The sequence below is a fragment of the Nicotiana sylvestris genome, chromosome 1 (genome assembly GCF_000393655.2).
Source record: "Nicotiana sylvestris chromosome 1, ASM39365v2, whole genome shotgun sequence".
In the NCBI taxonomy this organism is placed as follows: domain Eukaryota; kingdom Viridiplantae; phylum Streptophyta; class Magnoliopsida; order Solanales; family Solanaceae; genus Nicotiana; species Nicotiana sylvestris.
Window position 1 is genome coordinate 171,589,905 of NC_091057.1, and position 25,800 is coordinate 171,615,704.

The window sequence follows — 25,800 nt, forward strand, 5'->3', positions numbered from 1 at the left end:
CTTTGCATCGGTGAGATATTCTATAATAGTGTTGGGATACGGGCAGAGACGGATCCAGGATTTAATCCCTATGTGTTCAACTTTTAAAGTTTTTAGTATTGAATCAATTATATTTGTAAAGTTATGGGTTCATATCTATTATTTTTGTAATTTTAATAATTTTTACATGTAAATTTCTACTCCACGTCAAAAGTTATGGGTTCAATTGAACTCGTCGATAATACGCTAGGTCCGCCCCTGGATACGGGTAGGACGAGTCATCTTACCGAGCGATCACTGAGATGTTGGCCGATATCACAACACCCACATTGATTGGGTACCCGGCCATAATAGAAGCAACCAGAACTGCTCGAGGAATCAGAAGGTGAGTCTCATTCTGGCTCGGGTCTAGTCTGCTGCAGACAAAGGCTTGCCACCCTTTAGCCTCAAAGCTCAACGTGTTCCGGTGGATAGGACCCCAGCAATAATCTATGGTGGTAGTGGCTCCAGTGGTGCCAAAATCTCCTCTAACCAAGGTCAGACCTTGTCACCCTTTACATATTTCTCCAAATACTCCTTCGGCTCAATATCATCAAATTCGAAGTACACGTTGAACGTATGCTGATCAAACCTCACTTTAGGTTACGTACTTTGGTTACCTTTGTCCCCTTTTTGATAGGAGCCACATTGGCAAAGAATTTATGGACAAGGTACTCTTTGGCATCCACTACACTTTGAGTGAAACACATCCATCCTTTGCGTGCCTTGAACTATCTCAAAACGGCTGGGATATACCTCTCCAAATTTGTCAATAGAAACTGTTGCTGGCCACCATGTACGAAAACTGGTGAAAGCAGCCAGGCTGATGAAACGGCCCTCTTAAACCTCTTTATTCTTTGTTTTTTCAAGGCCGACAACTATAGCATCTCCCCCTCTGCCATCATTGGGGATATCCTGAACTGGTACATCATGTGCCTCAGGGACTAGTGTAGCCTATGAGCACGTGATTTTTGCCTCACGAAAAATACTCTAAAATAAATCAAAAATAAAACAAAATTCTCTTAGTATGCAATTTTTAGAATTTATGTGACGTTTATTAATTGTTTGTGTTTTGTCCGTAAATGTTTGCTTTGTTATAATTAAACGAAAATAAAATAAAAATACATGTTGCATGCATATTTAGGATTTAGTTATGCATTTAAGAATTGATTAAATTCAAAGAGAAAATCACAAAAATATGCATTTATCTTATTTTTCATTTAATTATGTCATTGTGTGATTAATGTTTTGTTTATGTGTTAATAGTTGTTAAAAAAGTAATTAATATTTTGTAAGGGTAATTTTGTTTTTATAATTTTAATTAGGAATTTAATAATTAAGGAATAAAATTGGAAATTGAAAAGAATTGATTAAATGGGCAAAACGGATCTGGGCCAAAATTTTAAACAAAATCAGGCCCAAACAAGAAATAACCCCACAGCCCAATCCAAACACCCCATGTCCGGTCCAATTCAACTACACCAAACGACGACGTTTGGTTATCATTCATCAAGGGCCGTTGGATTAAATCAATCCAACGGCTGATGTTCCACACCCCTTACCCGTAACCCCTACCCGATCCATTGCCCGGGCCGACCCATTCCCCAACTAAACCAAAACGACGCCATTCCTGTAAGCGGATAGATCCTGGCCATCTATTCTGCTTAATCCAACGGCTTATATCGATTCACCCCTCCCCTATATAAACCTCAAATCCTTACCCCGGCCCCCTAACTAAACACCCCCTCCTCTCCTGTTCATCATCATCTCCGAAAACACACCCCTAACCCTAGCCGCCCTAACTCTCCATCGCCTGAAACCCGGCGGCAACAACGCCACCGGTCACCACCTTAACACCCTCGACTCCTCACAACCCCCTCTTTACGGATCTGGTATTAGTTTCCTTCGAATCAGATCACATAGTCTCGAATCTTCGATTGAAGGTTGGTCTGAAAAACCAACTTTCTCCGATGGCCTCCAAATTAACACCACAGTCTCCCCTGTCCATCCTCATCACGGATCTGTTAGTGGCATGGTTCGAATCCTCCTGGAAATGCTCGAATCTTCATTTGAAGATTCGAGTGAAACCTGACCCTATCCCAACCTACCTCAAACTCACACCAGTTATCCACCTGACCCCCTCGTGCCTAGAACACCATTGGTTTGATTCGAATATACCTAGAAATGTTCGGATTTGAGATCGAAGAATCTGAAACCCTAAAAATTTCAAAACATGGAATTTGCCCGAATTAAATGAGGGATTGAGGTCTAAGAGACTTTAATCGAGGTGTTCTCAATTGAGAATACTTCGAATAAAGTCTGTTTAGCCTCAAAAAGGTCTGAATTCAAAGTTAAGCTTGTGTCCGTATAGATTTGAAGACTCAAGGTATTTTCCTATTTTTTCTTTTTGTATTCTATGTGTATATTGTTATTTGTTTCATTAGTCTGTGTAATTTTCCCATTTTTTATTTTTTCTGCCTCATACCCGAATAGTTGATCAGAATTATATCATTGTCTCTGTTTGTTGTTTACAATGTGTATAATCGACTCGATTAAGTTCGTCGATTAGTTGTTTTGTAAAATCTGGTTTCCGTTAATGCTGATGGTAATAGCCTGTTTATCTGTTTTGGATTGATTATTATCATTTTTTTGAAGTCAGTTAATTAATTCTTGCCAATTAGTTGTTTCTTGTTTAATAAGTCAGAAAGTTTGTCAATTATTTGTGTGTTGATTGCTGGGCAGTAAGTTTCAGGGCACTGTCAATATACTGATAATGCCCCTGCATTCATGCTGATCTCAATTTCAATTCAAATTTTTTTCTGTTAAGTTCTGTATATTGTTAATATGTTTGTATGCAAGTTCAGTTGTTCAATCTGAATTTAGCTTTTGTCCATTAGCTATTAGACATTGGGTTTGTTGGATCAATTAACTATCAGTGAAAGGACAGAATGTTTGTTTGATTTAGGAGTTGGTTGTTAGCTGCTAAACAAGTTTAATTCAGATAACTTGTTAAGGTCTGGGACAGTAATAACAATAATATTAAGGGATTATAGGGGTATTTCTGGGAATAAAACAGTGAGGATAATATGATAATAGTAGTGTGCTGATAGTGGAGTGTTAATGGCTATTATTTAATGAAATAATGGGAAACAAAGGATAATGGGAATGCTGAAAGTAAGGAAAAAAGCACCTTTAGTGGCTGATTTATTAGAAAATCAGCATTAGTACTATGGGAGTGGAGAATTGCTGATTTTAAAAGGAAAGGGAGTCCGGGCAGCATTAGGAAGGCAGACCTGTATAAGATAGGGGAATTGGGACTGATTTTAGGAGAAATTAAGAGCAAAGAGACAGAAATCTGAAAGAGAGAAATTGACAGACAGAAATTAAGAGAGAGGGAAGAAGAGAAGGAGGGAGAATCAGATAGAGAACAGAAAGAAAGAAAGAAAATTAGAAACAGTAAAAAGAATTCTACATCAGACACTAGTATTGAGGCTGATTTTCTGAAATTAAGAGCTTTTCAGTTTCCCTTTTCTAAAGTCTTAAAATCAGAAATACTGTTTTTCCTGGAATCTCTCCGGATTTATTTGATCCTATTGTTCAGTTTAAAAATCTGAAATTTCTTAAAGAGTACTGCTATTGTGCGTCTGGGTTTCACGGGTCCTGTTTGTCGCTTAAAATCTGTTGAAACATTGGCATTTTCTGCTGTTTTGTTGCTGCTGCTACTGCTGAAATATTGCCTCTTTTGCCCTCATTTCCAGGTATATATTTTAGACTCATGTTGTGGAAAGCTTCAACTTTACCAGCTAAATGAAGTGTGGAATTATAATTATGTCTTTTACTCGTTTAAATCTATTAATTTAAATTTCAGTTTCGTTTCAGTTAGTTAACATGATAGTATGCTTAACATGATCGCTACTAGTTAGTCATTCTTTTTCGAAGTTCGTATAAACGTTGTAATAATGTCATATATTTCAGAATTTCATTAAGTATAAGTTATGTTTGAATTGTCAAGATAGGGAGCATGTCATAAAGTTGGCCATTAATTAAGTCTTGTGACATTATTAGTTAAGTAAAGAGTAGTATGGAAATGGCAAAAACTATATCACTAGCCTATTTTGTCAACTATCCGATTTAGTTGTGGATCGAATGATGTTAGTTTTATTTTGTTCATTTATGGCATAATAATGGTTATGTTTATAATCAATAGTTGAAAGATGCATTAGTACAATCCGTTATGTTCACAATGTTGAAATATGGCGAATAATGTTGTATGCAATATCCTCTTATTAAGTCAACAGGTAGATTAGTTCTCTTTCTTAATAACAAATGGCCTAGGAATTTATACAATGCGTAAAGTTAGTGTTTAGCAATAGTTCGCATAGATTGAGAATAAAAATTGGTTTGATTATGTATATCCCAAACTCAATCATAAGCAGAATTAATCAAAAATAATTATGCCTATCAGATTAGGAACAAGCAATGTAGAAGGAGATTAGATTTATAATGTGTAACAATTTTAAGAATGTAAAAATAGCATTCGCTACAAATAGAATAATGAATATTCTTCGAAAATATCACTTCCTTTCATGAATCGATTTTTTTTAGTTTCATACGCCATTCACATTTTGAGTATACATATATTGTATTTACGAGAAAAATGGTAGTATTAATCACACGTTGTTTATTTTACTCTTTAGGTTTGAATGACTTGGAGGAATATAATTTATACGCGAAAAAATATAATTTGCGATCAACGTCCAATAAATTGTGAATTTTTTTCGAGGAATTTAGAGACTAGAAAAATATTGATTTCTCATGACTTTCACATAAAAATGCATGGACGTAATAAACAATTTATGGGAAATTTATGCTACCATCAAGAATATTCCGTGTGATTAGGGATACGTTCGCGTAACAATCAGCCTCAGGTTTAGAACAATCAGCCTCAGGTTTTTCACTTAGAATAACTCAGCCATGTACCGGATCCCTAGTAGGAACGTATATTTGCATCATATGCATTTGGCCTTGGAGACTCAACACAGGGGTTGGGTCTGTCTAGGACAGGTGAACCCGAAATGAAAAGACCATCCTGATGCATCCTACTTGCTACTTGTGCACTCATTTGCCTCGTATTTGCTTGTTGACCAGCTTAACTGGAAAAAAAAAATCATTGAGAGCCAAGGAATAAAATGGGTTTTTTAGAAAATTCCCAAAAAATAGTTTTAAAGTTTTGAAAATATATATATATAAAAAAATGATTTTTTATGAGTGTCTGTTTTCAAAATGAGTCTTGATTTTTGTTAAAATTAATCGCAGACACAAAATGAGCACTACCCAAAACCCACCGTCCGCAAATGCAGATGAGGTTCTATTTCGGCTTCAAATGTGGTGGCATGAGTTAGGAGAAGATGGTCAAAAATGGGTCATTAAACATTTGGGAACTCTCACAGATATTATGAAAGTTAAACCACGTGATGATTTGATTGCGGCATTAGTAATTTTTTGGGACCCTGTTCACAACGTTTTTCGCTTCTCTGATTTTGAGCTTACTCCTACATTGGAAGAGATAGCTGGATATGCCGGTTTTGATGGAGATTTAAGAAAACAAAGTCTTATATTCCCAAAAGCTCCCTCAGTGCATCGGTTCTTTGGGCTCCTGAACATCAGTAATCAAATCAGGAAAAGCAACGTTATCAACGAGTGTTGTGCTTTCAACTTCCTACATTCAAGGTTCGGAAAACCAGATGGATTTGAAATTCATGAGAAAGGCCTTACTAACAAGCAAAACAAAGACACCTGGCAGATTCACCGTCGCTTCGCTTTCATGGTGGCTTTTCTAGGAATCATGGTATTCCCAAACAAAGAACGAACAATCGATATTCGCACGGCGAAAGTCGTACAAGTCCTCACTACCAAGGAAAATCACACCTTTGCCCCGATCATTCTCTCCGACATTTATCGGGCGTTGACTTTATGTAAATCAGGGGCAAAGATCTTCGAAGGGTGCAAAATTTTGTTGCAAATGTGGATGATTGAACATCTCCAACATCACCCTAAGTTCATACAGTATTGCCCAAGCCATGATAATTTCATTGAGAGTTATGAAGAAAGAACAAAAGATTATAAGTCTCCAGAAGGGGTCGAAGCCTGGGTATCTCGTCTGAGATCTCGGCAAGTCAAATTGAATGGACTTTGGGATTGCTCCTGATAAGGGAAGTGATACACATGTCAACCTCGAATAGTTATTTGTTACTATTGGGATTAAGAAGCATCCAGCCATATGCGCCATAGAGAGTTCTGAGACAACTAGGGAGATACCAAGTAGTTCCCGATGATGAAGATTTGAGTATGCAAGTAATCGAGTTACACCCTGAAGCCACTCTTCCCGAGGCTTTAATTCAGCAGATGTGGAATGGGTGTCGATACTTGAAATATGATACTCAAGTTACAGACACTACAAAGGGCGAGATAAATCCAGGATATGCAAGGTGGTTTGAGAAACGGTCCCGCGTGGATGATGCACCAGAACCCGATCTAAGAAGGCCAACAAAAAGACCCCATGTTCAAGCCTTTAACGATAAAATCCAAGAGCGGTTGAGTTGGGGAGAAAAGTAAAAGGGGTATAAAGCAACCATCCATGCCTTAAAAGAAAATTGAGGAGCCTCAGTTTGGAGAAAGATTTGCAAGCACAAGAAGCAGAAGGCGAGAAAAAGAGTCTGGTTTGTGAGAATAAAATCTTCACACTCAATTTCAAAAAATGAAGAAAGCTTCTGAAACACCAATGAGGAGTTGGAAGGATCAAAAAATCATCGCCAATCTTTTTGAAAAAATGCAAGATTATGATTCCATTTTTGCAAAAACCGAAAAGGCGTTGAGCAAAGCTAAAGAAAGAATCCAACAATTAAACGAAGAGGCCAGATCTAATAAGGAACGCCAAGCAATGCAATCCGAAGAAGACAGGGCATAATTTAAGAAGGAGAAAGACCGTTGGATACATTCAGAAGCCCAACTTCATGCACAACTGGAAGAAGCGAGAAGATATAACAGAGAACGTCAACATGCAGACATCGACAGAGAAAGAGCACAGGCAAGACTCAATCAGGCCAGACTCCGGGCTCAATTAGAGTCAGCTTTAGATCGTGAAGACCGTATCAGAGATATAGCCACCACTCGCCAACAACAACTGCAAAATCAAGACCAGCGTCTCCAAGACTTCAGGGCACAAATCCATGATTTAGCGGTTTACACATCTCAAAGTTATGTAAACTGCCAAGGGATGGATTGTGAAAGGTTTATAGAGCATGCACCTATTTTTTCCCGTCATCTGGCAATGGAGCTAGAAAGAATGTATCATACACTGGGAGTTCATCCGGGTCAAGCCCCGCCATGAGCAGATAGTCCGATGATTGACAACAAAAGTGGGAAGTGGAACGTGTTCAGAAACGTTAAGAGTTGTGTCTTTTATTTGATTTGGGTGTGTGTCGAGTTTTTAAATCATTTTCGTATAATGTGTTCCAAATGTAATGTTTGTTCCTTTTTTATAAAATAAATAAAAGTGTTGACAATTGCTTTACGTCCGAACTACGCAAGGTCTGATTCATGCGGGGGCATGATACGTAGGCAATCTCTATAAGATTCAACCACAATCATAAAAAATAATAAATAAATTGAGAGTGAGTAACAATAAAAAATTCAAGAAAGCTGGGATGACACAAGCAGCCGAGCAAATGCATAATAGAAAAGGGTTATTTGTCTAGGAACATTGCATCTCAACGTGTAATTATATATGTGTTAAACTCTCAAAACTAACAAGTTTGCTCATTTCCAGAATTCAAGCAGTTAGTTTTTCTAAGAGATACTGGCATATTATCATTATCACACCAGATCAAAAGGACCGATACCCGAAAGTATGTCTATTCCAGATGTCGACACAGGTATTGAGATAGAGGAGATGGACGTTGGCAAAATGAAAGAAGAAATGCTTAAACTCAAGCAGCAAATGGCTGAGATGTACCGAGCCTGGTCTACAGGGCAATCACCCCCATCTTACCCAGCTAACCCTGCTCCATCACTAGCCCAAGCTCAGGATAATCTTACCACTGAACTATCCCCAAATTTCCCCATCTACCAACACTACCGAGGCACCACCTCTCAGACACCGCAGTCTCCACCTTCGAAACCAGTTTCATACCATCTTCCACCAGTGACTCCTGTCTTCGTAGTACCTCCCCCGGCTATATTCCACAAATCTCCTAGTGAGCCTATACTCCAGGCCCAGGACAATCAATACCACCCTCCGGAGCCCACCTTCAAAGCCTCCGAAATCCATTCAACTACTCCTCGTTTTGACCTCCCAACCGAAATTGACAAGCCAGCCAAAAATGCTGAACAAGAAGAGATGTTCAGAAAGGTCAAAAGCCTAGAACAATCGTTCCGAGACATGCGAGGGTTAGGAGGACAGGTCAGTGTGGCCTACAAGGATTTATGCTTATTCCCAAATGTGCAATTGCCAGTTGGTTTCAAGATGCCCAAATTTGACCTATATAACGGGCACAGCGATCCAGTAGCCCACTTTAGAGGATTCTGCAGCAAGATGCGAGGAGCTGGGGGAAGAGACGAATTATTGATGGCTTACTTCAGTCAAAGTTTGAGCGGATCAGCTTTAGAGTGGTACACATGCCAGGACCATGGGAGATGGTACACCTGGGATGACCTAGCACAGGCATTTGCTTACCACTTCTAATACAATCTGGAAATCATCCCAGATCGACTATCTTTGACAAAATTTGAGAAAAAGCACAATGAGAGTTTTAGAGAGTATGGTTTCCGGTAGAGGGAACAGGCAACAAGGGTGGATCCTCCTATGAAGGAAAGTGAAATGGTAGACTACTTCCTACAAGCCCTGGAGCCAACTTACTTTGCCCATTTGGTTTCGGCGGTAGGAAAATCATTTAATGAAGTAGTGAAAATGGGAGGTATGGTAGAAGAAGGCCTCACGACAAATAAAATAATGAGTTATTCGGCTATTAAGGCGACTACTCAAGCTATTCAAGGCGGGGTAGGAGGAATCGGAAGAAAGAAAAGGGAGGAAGCAACGGTGGTTGATTCAGGAACTTGGTCAGGATCCGAAGGTTCACCTCATTACTACAATCAACATCGGCCCCACCAATCAACTTACCACCACAATTCACCCCAACATTACTATCACCCGTCGGAACATCATTTTTCCATCAATCAGGCACAAGCATACAATCAACCACCTGCTCACGCTCATTGGCGCACCCCTGTCATATCAAGCACTTACCCACGAGCCTACCCCGGACCAGGTTTCAGGCCTAAGCAAGCATTCAGGGGGGAAAGAGACCAGAAAAAGAAAACCTTCACTCCATTGGGTGAATCCTACACTAGTCTGTTCCACAGGTTGAGACAGCTAGACATGCTAAGGCCGATACAATCCAAGCTGGCCAATCCTCCTCCAAAGAATCTGGACTATACCATAAGCTGTGAATATTGTTCCGGTACACCCGGCCATGATACAGAAAAATGCTGGCATTTGAAGAATGCAATACAAGAGCTGATTGATACTAACAAAATTGAAGTTCAAACCCCTGAAGCTCCCAATATCAACAAAAATCCAATGCCAGCCCATCAGGAGGCCAATATGATAGAAATAGTACGGGGTGATGGGGAAACAAAGAAGCCATCGCAAACCGTCATGATGATTAGGTCTCATGAAACCAAGCCAGTTAAGCAGTTAATAGAGGAGAAGTTGGTGCCTGAGCAAAACAAAAATGGTGATGAACCATCTGTGGTATTTGAGAAGGGATCTTCAAGCAAAGTTGCTACAAAGCAGGAAGGATTAAAAGTGATCGTACCAGGGGTCGCCAACAAACCCATTGTAGTCATGGAAGGAGCCCGTATAGATCGGGTCATTATCAAGCCGGTAACCCAGTTACCAGTGATCAGCAACAAATCCATTCCATGGAACTACGAACGGGTAACGGTAATATATAAAGGAAAAGAAGTCAAGGAAGAAGTCTGTGAGGTGCAAGGTTTGACTCGGTCGGGAAGATGTTTCACTCCCGAGGAGTTAAGAAAAACTAAAAATCCAACACTAATAAAGAAAGCTGTGACGGAAGAAGAAACGGAAGAATTTTTGAGAAAAATGAAGCTCCATAATTATTCTGTTGTGGATCAATTGAAAAAGACGCCCGCTCAAATTTCATTATTGTCATTACTGATCCATTCAGAGGAGCACCGTCAAGCTTTGATGAAAATCCTGAATGAAGCACACGTCCCTGATAAGATCTCCGTAAATCATTTGGGAAAAATAGCCAACAGAATCTTTGAGGCAAACAGAATCACATTTTCTGATGATGAACTGCCTATGGAAGGTACTGAGCACAATAGAGCTCTTTACCTCACATTGAAATGTGAAAACCCCGTAGTAACCAGGGTATTGGTTGACAACGGGTCAAGCGCAAATATCTGCCCTCTCTCCACTCTGGGCAAGTTGAAAATCAAAGAGGAGAGGATCCAGAAGAATAGTATTTGCGTACAGGGGTTTGACGGTGGAAGCAGAGATTCATTTGGCGACATAGTGCTAGAGCTGATAGTAGGACCAGTTGAATTCACAATGGAGTTTCAAGTGCTGGACATAACTGTTTCTTATAATTTGCTGTTGGGTCGACCATGGATCCATGCTGCTAAAGCAGTCCCGTCAACACTACACCAGGTAGTCAAGTTTGAATGGGATAAACAGGAAATAGTTGTGCATGGGGAAGACAGTTTAAATGCTCACAGCGGTGCCATTGTACCAGTCGAGGGAATAGAAAATGACCAGGGACCATGGGTTTACCAAGTGTCCGACACAGTGTCGATAGAGAAAATTCCAGAGGGGAAGTACCTTCCGAATCCAAAGATAACCTCTGCATCAGTCATGGTAGCCTATGAAATGTTAAAAAATGGTTTTATACCCGGCAAAGGTTTGGGCTCATCTTTGCAAGGAATTATACAACCAGTATCTCTCCCTGAGAACTGGGGAACATTTGGTTTGGGATTCATACTCACTGTCACAGACGTGAGAAAGGCCAGGAAGCTGAAACAAAAGGCATGGGTTCTTCCAAAACCAGTCCCACATCTATCAAAGTCTTTTATCAAGATCGGTGCTGAAAATCACCCGATAACAACAATTCTTAAATCCTTGGTCAATCCTGAGGAGGAACTAATTGAAAGATTCGAGAAATTATTTGACGATGTGAATATGGTGGAAAACAGTGAAGGTTCTAGAGTCACAAAAGTACAATTCATCGGGCCAGAGACAAAGCTTAATAATTGGAAAGCCACTCCTCTCCCTATTCAAAAGGAGTCTTGGTAGTTTATTTTGATTTTCCTTTAGTTTGTTTGGGTTACCTCAGGGTTGTAATCCCAATGTTTATCTTACAGTTTGTTTGAAGTGTGCAAACCTTGTTATCTTTCATCATCCAATAAAATACAGTTTCCCTTTCATTATCATTCCTGATATTTTTTTTTCTGTACAGTTCTTTTTACGCTGGCTCTAGTGATATGGCATGCATGAGGAATCCTCAGCCCAGTCTTAAAAATCAATCTGATTCCGAAATAATAATTCAAGAAGTATATTGTGATTATGAATCAGAATATGATGAGGATGAGGCTTTCGAAGAGATTAGTAAAGAGTTAATTCATTTTGAGGAAAAAACCAAACCTAACTTGAGTGATACCGAAGACATCAACATAGGGGACACGAATAATATCCGAGAAACTAAAATAAGTGTCCATCTCAAACCAAAGATCCGAGAAGAGTTGATTAAAGCACTCATAGAATTCAAAGATGTTTTTGCATGGTCATATGACGACATGCCAGGTTTGAGCACTGATTTAGTGGTTCACAAATTGCCCACTGATCCAATGGTACCTCCTGTCAAGCAAAATTGAGAAAGTTCAAGCCTGATATGAGTGTGAGAATTAAAGAAGAAATTACCAAACAGTTGGAGGCAAAGGTCATTCGAGTCACTCGATATCCTGTTTGGTTGGCTAATGTCGTTTCTGTGCCAAAGAAAGACGGCAAAATCAGAGTATGCGTCGATTATCGCAATCTCAATAAAGCAAGTCCGAAGGATAATTTCCCATTACCCAATATCCATATTTTGATCGATAATTGTGCCAAACATGAGATAGGATCTTTTGTGGATTGTTATGCCGGGTATCATCAAATTCTGATGGATGAAGAAGATGCAGAAAAGACGGCATTCATCACACCATGGGGAACTTATTGCTACCGGGTAATGCCATTCGGTTTGAAGAACGCCGGGGCAACTTACATGAGAGCAATGACCACGGTGTTTCATGATATGATACATAAGGAGATTGAGGTATACGTGGACGATGTGATCATAAAATCAAAGCATCAAGCCGACCACGTTGGGGATTTGAGGAAATTCTTCTTGAGACTTCGCAGGTACAACCTCAAGCTTAACCCTGCCAAGTGCGCATTTGGTGTTCCATCTGGAAAGCTATTGGGATTCATAGTCAGTCGGCGAGGCATCGAGCTAGACCCATCAAAGATCAAAGCCATCCAAGAATTGCCACCTCCAAGGCAAAAAACTGAAGTAATGAGTTTGTTAGGGAGGTTGAATTACATCAGCAGGTTTATTGCTCAGCTCACGACAACCTGTGAGCCTATTTTTAAATTACTGAAAAAAGATGCTGCGGTCGAGTGGACTGATGAGTGTCAAGAAGCATTTGATAAGATAAAAGGATACTTGTCAAATCCACTCGTGCTGGTTCCGCTAGAGCCAAGAAGACCTTTGATTCTTTACTTGATGGTCTTAGAAAATTCCTTTGGTTGTGTATTGGGGCAACATGACCTCACCGGCAGAAAAGAACAGGCCATCTACTACCTTAGCAAGAAAATCACAGCTTATGAGGTTAAGTATACTCATCTGGAGAAGACATGTTGCGCCCTAACTTGGGTAGCTCAGAAATTGAAACACTATTTGTCGTCCTACACTACTTACCTCATTTCGCGTCTGGATCCGTTAAAATATATTTTTCAAAAGCCTATGCCAACGGGGAGACTTGCAAAGTGGCAGATATTGCTCACAGAATTTGACATCATCTATGTAACTCGGACTGCAATGAAAGCCCAAGCATTGGCCGATAATTTAGCTGAAAACCCGGTCGACGAGGAGTACGAGCCATTAAAAACCTATTTTCCCGATGAAGAAATAATGCATATCGGTGAGACGGAGCAGATTGAAAAACTTGACTGGAAACTCTTCTTTGATGGAGCTGCTAACATGAAAGGAGCCGGGATAGGAGCTGTAATTATTTCTGAGACCGGGCATCACTATCCTGTTACGGCTCAACTTCGATTTTATTGTACCAATAATATGGCTGAATATGAAGCTTGTATTTTGGGGTTAAGGCTATCCGCAGACATGGGTATCCGGGAAATCTTAGTCATGAGAGATTCGGATCTTCTGGTACATCAAATTCAAGGAGAATGGGAAACCCGAGACTTGAAGCTCATACCATACCGCCAATGTCTACATGATCTTTGTCAGTGTTTTCAATCAGTGGAGTTCCGGCATATTCCAAGGATCCATAATGAGGTTGCTGATGCATTGGCTACCCTGGCATCAATGTTGCACCATCCGGACAAAGCTTATGTGGATCCACTACATATTCAAGTCCACGATCAGCACGCTTATTGCAATATGGTTGAGGAGGAATTTGACGGTGAACCATGGTTCCACGACATCAAGGAGTATATCAGAATGGAGATATATCCAGCACAAGCCACAAAGGATCAAAAGAGAGCCATTAGGCGATTGGCAAATGGATTCTTCTTAAGCGGAGGAGTTTTGTATAAAAGAACACCAGACCTTGGATTGTTAAGATGCGTAGATGCCAGACAAGCTACGGCTGTCATGTCTGAAGTACATGCGGGAGTTTGCGGACCCCACATGAGTGGATATGTGTTGGCAAAGAAAATTCTCCGAGCTGGTTACTATTGGCTCACCATGGAGCAAGATTGTATCAGTTTTGTGCGTAAGTGTCATCAATGCCAGATACACGGGGATTTGATTCATTCTCTACCATCTGAGTTGCATACGATGACGGCACCATGGCCCTTCGTCGCCTGGGGCATGGATGTGATTGGACCAATTGAGCCAGCAACATCCAATGGGCACAGGTTCATTCTGGTAGCCATTGATTATTTTACCAAATGGGTTGAGGCCAAAACATTCAAATCAGTGACCAAGAAAGCTGTGGTCGATTTTGTTCACTCAAATATCATATGTCGATTCGGAATCCCAAAGGTGATCATCACAGATAACGGTGCTAATCTTAACAGTAACTTAATGAGGGAAGTATGCCAACATTTTAAGATTATACATCGCAACTCTACCCCATATCGGCCCAAGGAGAATGGAGCAGTCGAGGCAGCCAACAAAAACATAAAGAAGATACTTCGGAAAATGGTAGAAGGTTCAAGACAATGGCACGAAAAACTACCATTTGCGTTATTGGGATATCGCACTACTGTTCGCACTTCAGTAGGAGCAACTCCTTATTTGTTGGTATATGGCACTGAGGCAGTAATTCCTGCAGAAGTTGAAATTCCTTCCCTTCGGATCATCGCCGAAGCTAAGATTGATGATGATGAATGGGTCAAAACCCGTCTGGAACAGTTAAACTTGATTGATGAAAAATGATTGGCAGCAGTATGTCATGGCCAATTATATCAAAGAAGAATAGCAAGGGCATACAACAAAAAGGTGCGTCCCCGAAAATTTGAAGTGGGTCAACATGTGCTGAAACGTATTCTTCCACATCAGGTCGAAGCAAAGGGCAAATTTGCCCTGAATTGGAAAGGACCATTCATTGTGACCAGAGTATTGTCCAATGGTGCATTATATTTAACAGATATTGAAGGAAAATGCATAGACATGGCTATCAATTCTGATGCGGTAAAGAGATATTATGCATAATTTCTCTTTGATATAAGTTATTGAATGTTTGTATTCGGCATTATTTCGAAGATTGGAATGACAAAGACAATTTATTCTGCTATCCAAACACTGTACCCTTTGTTTCCCCTTTGAGCCACACTCGTTTCTTTCTTACCCTCTCTTGGAATCAATGAAATCAAATAAAACAAAATATATATATAAAAAAATAAATAGAAAATCACTATTAAAGAGTGAACTACGTTTGACCTGATTCCTCAAAGAGGATACGTAGGCGCCTCACGGCTCGGTCATAGGGTGCATAATATGCATAATATGCATAATGTGCACAAAAGGAAACATTCAAGAGACCCCATGTCAAGAAAACTGGGGCAGGGATTATATGTGCAATGAGGAAAAGATTCCAAGAGTTGTAATTTTAAACCCATATCAAAATTATTTAATTTTTTTTCAGATACCCTTTCATCCCAACCACATACCAAAAGACCTTTTGACCAATCTTAGAAAAATGTTGAATCAAGCAAATGGAGATGGTTCACAACACTCTGGTACAAACAAGAAGAGGTAATGAAAATGAGAGAGTCTCATAGGTGAAAACCCTCACGGGCACCATGAGGCAACGAAAGCTGAGAGAAAGAAAAACGAGAGAGTCTTATTGGTGAAAACCTTCGCAGGCACCATAAGGCGAAAAGGAAGTAAGAAATGAACAAATGAGGAAGGTTTGTCGGTGAAAAACTCTTTAAGATATTGCAAGTTGAACAAGGTCTGTAAATTGGCAAAAGTAAAAGTGGGTTGTGAAAATTTTGAGAAAAGCAAAATGAAAACAATTGGAAAGAAGAGATTGACTAAAAAGACTGGGTTGATTAATCCGAAATGCATACCCTGATCATTGGTGTCAGTAACTCCAATCAGATAAGTTCTTTATTCCTTCTCCAACAGTCATCCAAATTTGGATTTTTCTTTTCGTTCTATAATTGTCGAAATCATCGTGTTTCATCACTAATAATCTTACTCTTCTAAAGCTTTTGAGGTAAGTTTGGTTCCAAACAAATAAAAAGGAATGTCAAGGTATACTACCAAGATTCAAGATTGCATGATGTAAAATACGGCCATGAAAGGCGGGAGGTAACAGAATGAAAATAAGATGTGGGTATAAGAGAAGTTGAATCAGAAAAGTGGTTCAGTAATGTCAGGAAAGACATATGATTACAATTGAAAGGGTGCGAAGTGAAAACAACAGTTGGGGATCCTATAGTTAAGGATCAATTGCAAGGACAAAACAGTCTTTTCAACCACTCCAAGGAAGTAAAACAGGACAGCAAGAATGCTACAATTAACCCCCATGCCTCAAACTAACAAAATTTTCTTTGATTTGAAACAGGGGAAAAACAACATTTGTGCCAGGAAACACCCAGTGAAGGAAATAGAAGAAATCAGGCGTCCACCTGGAGAATAAGGACAAAGAAAGGAAGAAGCAATCAGGCGTCCACCTGGAGAACAAGGACAAAGAAAAGAAGAAATCAGGCGTCCACCTGGAGAACAAGGACCAAGAAAAGAAACAATCAGGCATCCACCTGGAGAACAAGGACAAAGAAAAGAAGAAATCAGGCGTCCACCTGGAGAACAAGGACAAAGAAAAGAAGAAATCAGGCGTCCACCTGGAGAACAAGGACAAAGAAAAGAAGCAATCAGGCGTCCACCTGGAGAACAAGGACAAAGAAAAGAAGCAATCAGGCGTCCACCTGGAGAACAAGGACAAAGAAAGGAAGCAATTAGGCGTCCACCTGGAGAACAAGGACAAAGAAAGGAAGCAATCAGGCGTCCACCTGGAGAACAAGGACAAAGAAAGGAAGCAATCAGGCGTCCACCTGGAGAACAAGGACAAAGAAAGGAAGAAATCAGGCGTCCACCTGGAGAACAAGGACAAAGAAAGGAAGCAATCAGGCGTCCACCTGGAGAACAAGGACAAAGAAAGGAAGCAATCACGCGTCCACCTGGAGAACAAGGACAAAGAAAAGAAGAAATCAGGCATCCACCTGGAGAACAAGGACAAAGAAAAGAAGAAATCAGGCGTCCACCTGGAGAACAAGGACAAAGAAAAGAAGAAATCAGGCGTCCACCTGGAGAACAAGGACAAAGAAAGGAAGCAATCAGGCGTCCACCTGGAGAACAAGGACAAAGAAAGGAAGCAATCAGGCGTCCACCTGGAGAACAAGGACAAAGAAAGGAAGAAATCAGGCGTCCACCTGGAGAACAAGGACAAAGAAAATAAGAAATCAGGCGTCCACCTGGAGAACAAGGACAAAGAAAGGAAGAAATCAGGCGTCCACCTGGAGAACAAGGACAAAGAAAAGAAGAAATCAGGCGTCCACCTGGAGAACAAGGACAAAGAAAAGAAGAAATCAGGCGTCCACCTGGAGAACAAGGACAAAGAAAAGAAGAAATCAGGCGTCCACCTGGAGAACAAGGACAAAGAAAAAAAGTAATCAGGCGTCCACCTGGAGAACAAGGACAAAGAAAGGAAGCAATCAGGCGTCCACCTGGAGAACAAGGACAAAGAAAAGAAGAAATCAGGCGTCCACCTGGAGAACAAGGACAAAGAAAGGAAGCAATCAGGCGTCCACCTGGAGAACAAGGACAAAGAAAGGAAGCAATCAGACGTCCACCTGGAGAACAAGGATGAAGAAAAGAAATAGCAATCAGGCGTCCACCTGGAGAATAAGGATGAAGAATTGAAGAAGAAATCAGGCGTCCACCTGGAGAACAAGGATGAAGAAAGGAAATGGCAATCAGGCATCCACCTGGAGAACAAGGATGAAGAGTTGAAATGTCAGCAGTCAGGCGCCCACCTGGAGAACAAGGGAATACATTTGAAGCACCAGCAGTCAGGCACCCACCTGGAGAATAAGGGAATACATTTGAAGCATCAGCAGTCAGGTGCCCACTTGAAGAATGAGGGAATACAATTGAAGGATCAGCAGTCAGACGCCCACCTGAAGAACAGAATGGCAATGTATTTTGACATTACGGGTTGAAGTCAAAAGCCCGCCCATATGAGAAAGAAGCACACGTGAAGTCAATAAAGCAGAGGTTCGGTCAAATCTTTCAAAAATTCTTCCCACACAGTATTCGAACAGGCAAAAAATCGCTCGTATCCGCTCACTTTATCTTTACACGAAAACTCTTCGAGTTTCCGCACAAAGAGGGGCAGCTGTGAGCACGTGATTTTTGTCTCACGAAAAATACTCTAAAATAAATCAAAAATAAAACAAAATTCTCTTAGTATGCAATTTTTAGAATTTATGTGACGTTTATTAATTGTTTGTGTTTTGTCCGTAAATGTTTGCTTTGTTATAATTAAACAAAAATAAAATAAAAATACATGTTGCATGCATATTTAGGATTTAGTTATGCATTTCAGAATTGATTAAATTCAAAGAGAAAATCACAAAAATATGCATTTATCTTATTTTTCATTTAATTATGTCATTGTGTGATTAATGTTTTGTTTATGTGTTAATAGTTGTTAAAAAAGTAATTAATATTTTGTAAGGGTAATTTTGTTTTTATAATTTTAATTAGGAATTTAATAATTAAGGAATAAAATTGGAAATTGAAAAGAATTGATTAAATGGGCAAAACGGATCTGGGCCAAAATTTTAAACAAAATCAAGCCCAAACAAGAAATAACCCCACAGCCCAATCCAAACACCCCATGTCCGGTCCAATTAAACTACACCAAACGACGACGTTTGGTTATCATTCATCAAGGGCCGTTGGATTAAATCAATCCAACGGCTGATATTCCACACCCCTTACCCGTAACCCCTACCCGATCCATTGCCCGGGCCGACCCATTCCCCAACTAAACCAAAACGACGCCGTTCCTGTAAGCGGATAGATCCTGGCCATCTATTCTGCTTAATCCAACGGCTTATATCGATTCACCCCTCCCCTATATAAACCTCAAATCCTTACCCCGGCCCCCTAACTAAACACCCCCTCCTCTCCTGTTCATCATCATCTCCGAAAACACACCCCTAACCCTAGCCGCCCTAACTCTCCATCGCCTGAAACCCGGCGGCAACAACGCCACCGGTCACCACCTTAACACCCTCGACTCCTCACAACCCCCTCTTTACGGATCTGGTATTAGTTTCCTTCGAATCAGATCACATAGTCTCGAATCTTCGATTGAAGGTTGGTCTGAAAAACCAACTTTCTCCGATGGCCTCCAAATTAACACCACAGTCTCCCCTGTCCATCCTCATCACGGATCTGTTAGTGGCATGGTTCGAATCCTCCTGGAAATGCTCGAATCTTCATTTGAAGATTCGAGTGAAACCTGACCCTATCCCAACCTACCTCAAACTCACACCAGTTATCCACCTGACCCCCTCGTGCCTAGAACACCATTGGTTTGATTCGAATATACCTAGAAATGTTCGGATTTGAGATCGAAGAATCTGAAACCCTAAAAATTTCAAAACATGGAATTTGCCCGAATTAAATGAGGGATTGAGGTCTAAGAGACTTTAATCGAGGTGTTCTCAATTGAGAATACTTCGAATAAAGTCTGTTTAGCCTCAAAAAGGTCCGAATTCAAAGTTAAGCTTGTGTCCGTATAGATTTGAAGACTCAAGGTATTTTCCTATTTTTTCTTTTTGTATTCTATGTGTATATTGTTGTTTGTTTCATTAGTCTGTGTAATTTTCCCATTTTTTATTTTTTCTGCCTCATACCTGAATAGTTGATCAAAATTATATCATTGTCTCTGTTTGTTGTTTACAATGTGTATAATCGACTCGATTAAGTTCGTCGATTAGTTGTTTTGTAAAATCTGGTTTCCGTTAATGCTGATGGTAATAGCCTGTTTATCTGTTTTGGATTGATTATTATCATTTTGTTGAAGTCTGTTAATTAATTCTTGCCAATTAGTTGTTTCTTGTTTAATAAGTCAGAAACTTTGTCAATTATTTGTGTGTTGATTGCTGGGAAGTAAGTTTTAGGGCATTGTCAATATACTGACAATGCCCCTGCATTCATGCTGATCTCAATTTCAATTCAAATTTTGTTCTGTTAAGTTCTATATATTGTTAATATGTTTGTATGCAAGTTCAGTTGTTCAATCTGAATTTAGCTTTTGTCCATTAGCTATTAGACATTGGGTTTGCTGGATCAATTAACTATCAGTGAAAGGACAGAATGTTTGTTTGATTTATGAGTTGGTTGTTAGCTGCTAAACAAGTTTAATTCAGATAACTTGTTAAGGTCTGGGACAGTAATAACAGTAATATTAAGGGATTATAGGGGTATTTCTAGGAATAAAACAGTGAGGGTAATATGATAATAGTAGTGTGCTGATAGTGGAGTGTTAATGGCTATTATTTAATGAAATAATGGGAAATAAAGGATAATGGGAATGCTGAAAGTAAGGAAAAAAGAACCTTTAGTGGCTGATTTATTAGAAAATCAGCATTAGTACTATGGGAGTGGAGAATTGCTGATTTTAAAAGGAAAGGGGGTCCGAGCAGCATTAGGAAGGCAGACCTGTATAAGATAGGGGAATTGGGACTGATTTTAGGAGAAATTAAGAGCAAAGAGACAGAAATCTGAAAGAGAGAAATTGACAGACAGAAATTAAGAGAGAGGGAAGAAGAGAAGGAGGGAGAATCAGATAGAGAACAGAAAGAAAGAAAATCAGAAACAATAAAAAGAATTCTACATCAGACACTAGTATTGAGGCTGTTTTTCTGAAATTAAGAGCTTTTCAGTTTCCCTTTTCTAAAGTCTTAAAATCAGAAATACTGTTTTTCCTGGAATCTGTCCGAATTTATTTGATCCTATTGTTCAGTTTAAAAATCTGAAATTTCTTAAAGAGTACTGTTATTGTGCGTCTGGGTTTCACGGGTCCTGTTTGTCGCTTAAAATCTGTTGAAACATTGGCATTTTCTGCTGTTTTGTTGTTGCTGCTACTGCTGAAATATTGCCTCTTTTGCCCTCATTTCCAGGTATATATTTTAGACTCATGTTGTGGAAAACTTCAACTTTACCAGCTAAATGAAGTGTGGAATTATAATTATGTCTTTTACTCGTTTAAATCTATTAATTTAAATTTCAGTTTCGTTTCAGTTAGTTAACATGATAGTATGCTTAACATGATCGCTACTAGTTAGTCATTCTTTTTCGAAGTTCGTATAAACGTTGTAATAATGTCATATATTTCAGAATTTCATTAAGTATAAGTTATGTTTGAATTGTCAAGATAGGGAGCATGTCATAAAGTTGGCCATTAATTAAGTCTTGTGACATTATTAGTTAAGTAAAGAGTAGTATGGAAATGGCAAAAACTATATCACTAGCCTATTTTGTCAACTATCCGATTTAGTTGTGGATCGAATGATGTTAGTTTTATTTTGTTCATTTATGGCATAATAATGGTTATGTTTATAATCAATAGTTGAAAGATGCATTAGTACAATCCGTTATGTTCACAATGTTGAAATATGGCGAATAATGTTGTATGCAATATCCTCTTATTAAGTCAACAGGTAGATTAGTTCTCTTTCTTAATAACAAATGACCTAGGAATTTATACAATGCGTAAAGTTAGTGTTTAGCAATAGTTCGCATAGATTGAGAATAAAAATTGGTTTGATTATGTATATCCCAAACTCAATCATAAGCAGAATTAATCAAAAATAATTATGCCTATCAGATTAGGAACAAGCAATGTAGAAGGAGATTAGATTTATAATGTGTAACAATTTTAAGAATGTAAAAATAGCATTCGCTACAAATAGAATAATGAATATTCTTCGAAAATATCACTTCCTTTCATGAATCGATTTTTTTTAGTTTCATACGCCATTCACATTTTGAGTATACATATATTGTATTTACGAGAAAAATGGTAGTATTAATCACACGTTGTTTATTTTACTCTTTAAGTTTGAATGGCTTGGAGGAATATAATTTATACGCGAAAAAATATAATTTGCGATCAACGTCCAATAAATTGTGAATTCTTTTCGAGGAATTTAGAGACTAGAAAAATATTGATTTCTCATGACTTTCACATAAAAATGCATGGACGTAATAAACAATTTATGGGAAATTTATGCTACCATCAAGAATATTCCGTGTGATTAGGGATACGTTTGCGTAACCTGATTATATTTCTAAAAGTAATTCGGATTATGCGTTCACGCAACTTCGAGCGAACATTTAATAAAAAGGGGATTCTTCGGAGAATATCAATATTAATTTCATATAACCCGAGATGTGCAGTTCACTATTTAATCATACAAGAGCGACGAACGTTCTTAATTTTAAGCACAATTTCGAACATAAGTCTATTTTTATAATAAAAATAAACAAGAAATAATATTATCAACTTTTCTGTGTACACGTATGCGTGGCACAATTCTCTACAAAGGGTATATAATACGAATATACGTACGCGTGATTCGTTTCCATAATTGTAAACAATCTAAACAAAAGCGGTAATAAAATTGGGCAACAAATAAAGATGTATTTAACAAATCAAAGCCAAATATAAAAATGGTTAAGCGACCGTGCTAGAACCACGGAATTTGGAAATGCCTAACACCTTCTTCCGGATTAACAGAATTCCTTACTCAGGATTTCTGGTTCGCAGAATAACAAACAGAGTCATATTCTCCTCGATTCAGGGATTAAAATTGGTGACTTGGGAGCAAAGAGACAGAAATCTGAAAGAGAGAAATTGACAGACAGAAATTAAGAGAGAGGAAAGAAGAGAAGGAGGGAGAATCAGATAGAGAACAGAAAGAAAGAAAGAAAATCATAAACAATAAAAAGAATTCTACATCAGACACTAGTATTGAGGCTGATTTTCTGAAATTAAGAGCTTTTCAGTTTCCCTTTTCTAAAGTCTTAAAATCAAAAATACTGTTTTTCCTGGAATCTGTCCGGATTTATTTGATCCTACTGTTCAGTTTAAAAATCTGAAATTTCTTAAAGAGTACTGCTATTGTGCGTCTGGGTTTCACGGGTCCTGTTTGTCGCTTAAAATCTGTTGAAACATTGGCATTTTCTGCTGTTTTGTTGCTGCTGCTACTGCTGAAATATTGCCTCTTTTGCCCTCATTTCCAGGTATATATTTTAGACTCATGTTGTGGAAAGCTTCAACTTTACCAGCTAAATGAAGTGTGGAATTATAATTATGTCTTTTACTCGTTTAAATCTATTAATTTAAATTTCAGTTTCGTTTCAGTTAGTTAACATGATAGTATGCTTAACATGATCGCTACTAGTTAGTCATTCTTTTTCGAAGTTCATATAAACGTTGTAATAATGACATCTATTTCAGAATTTCATTAAGTATAAGTTATGTTTGAATTGTCAAGATAGGGAGCATACATAAAGTTGACCATTAATTAAGTCTTGTGACATTATTAGTTAAGTAATGAGTAGTATGGAAATGGCAAAAACTATATCACTAGCCTATTTTGTCAACTATCCGATTTAGTTGTGGATCGAATGATGTTAGTTTTATTTTGTTCATTTATGGCATAATAATGGTTCTGTTTATAATCAATAGTTGAAAGATGCATTAGTACAATCCGTTATGTTCACAATGTTGAAATATGGCGAATAATGTTGTATGCAATATCCTCTTATTAAGTCAACAAGTAGATTAGTTCTCTTTCTTAATAACAAATGGCCTAGGAATTTATACAATACGTAAAGTTAGTGTTTAGCAATAGTTCGCATAGATTGAGAATAAAAATTAGTTTGATTATGTATATCCCAAACTCAATCATAAGCAGAATTAATCAAAAATAATTATGCCTATCAGATTAGGAACAAGCAATGTAGAAGGAGATTAGATTTATAATGTGTAACAATTTTAAGAATGTAAAAATAGCATTCGCTACAAATAGAATAATGAATATTCTTCGAAAATATCACTTCCTTTCATGAATCGATTTTTTTTAATTTCATACGCCATTCACATTTTGAGTATACATATATTGTATTTACGAGAAAAATGGTAGTATTAATCACACGTTGTTTATTTTACTCTTTAAGTTTGAATGGCTTGGAGGAATATAATTTATACGCGAAAAAATATAATTTGCGATCAACGTCCAATAAATTGTGAATTCTTTTCGAGGAATTTAGAGACTAGAAAAATATTAATTTCTCATGACTTTCACATAAAAATGCATGGACGTAATAAACAATTTATGGGAAATTTATGCTACCATCAAGAATATTCCGTGTGATTAGGGATACGTTCGCGTAACCTGATTATATTTCTAAAAGTAATTCGGATTATGCGTTCGCGCAACTTCGAGCGAACATTTAATAAAAAGGGGGTTCTTCGGAGAATATCAATATTAATTTCATATAACCCGAGATGTGCAGTTCACTATGTAAGCACGTGATTTTTGCTTCACGGACAATCGCTCCAAAAGAAAATAAAAATAGTGGCAAATAGCTTCGCTGTACAATTTTTCGATCTTTCCGTGACATGTGTTGTTAGTCGTTTGTGAGTCTGTCCATTTTGCATCTGGTCATTATCAAACAAAAATACAAAAAATATATGTGTCGTTAAAAGAAAATTCAAAAATATAAATATATGTGCGTCGTTCGTTCTAGGTTGTGATTTAACTTACTTTCGTGGTAATTGTGTGGGAATGTTACATTATTGTTGATGTTAATTTCATTATTTTATTTTTGTTTAAAAGAAAAAAAAAAGAAGAAAGCAAAAGAGTGAGGGATTAAAATCGATTTGGGCCCAGAAATTGAAACAAAAGGGGCCCAAAAACGGTACTCAGACCCAGTCCAAATCCAGCCTGCCCAAGCATGGACTCAAACAACGTCGTATCGGCGTCCCCATTTGAAGCCGTTGATCTGATTCAAAGGAACGGTCCAGATCAGGCTGTTCAACTCACCTCAACGACGCCGTTTCAGGCAAAATGATCTGAGACGTCTGAGCCTCTTGATCCAACGGTCCACACACGCACTCCGACCCAACCCCTCACTTAAACCAAACGACCCCGTTTAACTATCAAACGACCCCGTCTCATTTCTCACCCTCAGATCCAAGCCGTTGAGATCATCTGATCTAACGGCTCAGATCCGATCAACCTCCCCATATATAAACTCAGCCCTTTACCCCGCACCCCCTATCCGAACCCCACCCCTCACTCGTCTCCTTCCCCAACCTGAAACCCCCAAACCCTAGCAAGCCGCCCTAGTTTCCCTTCCACCAAAACCCGGCGGCATGAACGTCGGTGGCCACCTCCCGAACACCCTAAGACCCCCTCACTCCCCTGGACACGAATCCACTAACCATGAACTTCGAATCACCTCCTGTCGTCTCGAATCTGGATTTGAAGATTCGAGACAAAACTCGATCTATACCAAACCTCACCATCTTTGTATCAGACACTCCCCTGAAATTCCTCGTGACCAAACCAAGCTTGGTTTGGTCTGAATCTACCCACAACTCCTGAAAATCCAGATCTGAAAATCCAGACCTTAGGACACATGCACCTGGGGAATCTGGCCGGTCTTGACAAGGGTTTGAGGTCTAATAGACCTTAATCAAGGTGTTCTCATGTGAGAACACCCTGATTAAAGTTTGTTCGGCCTCAAGAGGTCGAAGTTGAGTCTGATTCGGGTCCGTTTTGATTTCAAACTTTTTCAGTAAGTTTCCTTTTCTCTTTGTTTGGTTCTAATTAAGTTGTCAGCATGCTTCGTTGTGTTTGTTTGTTATTTGGTTATTTTCATT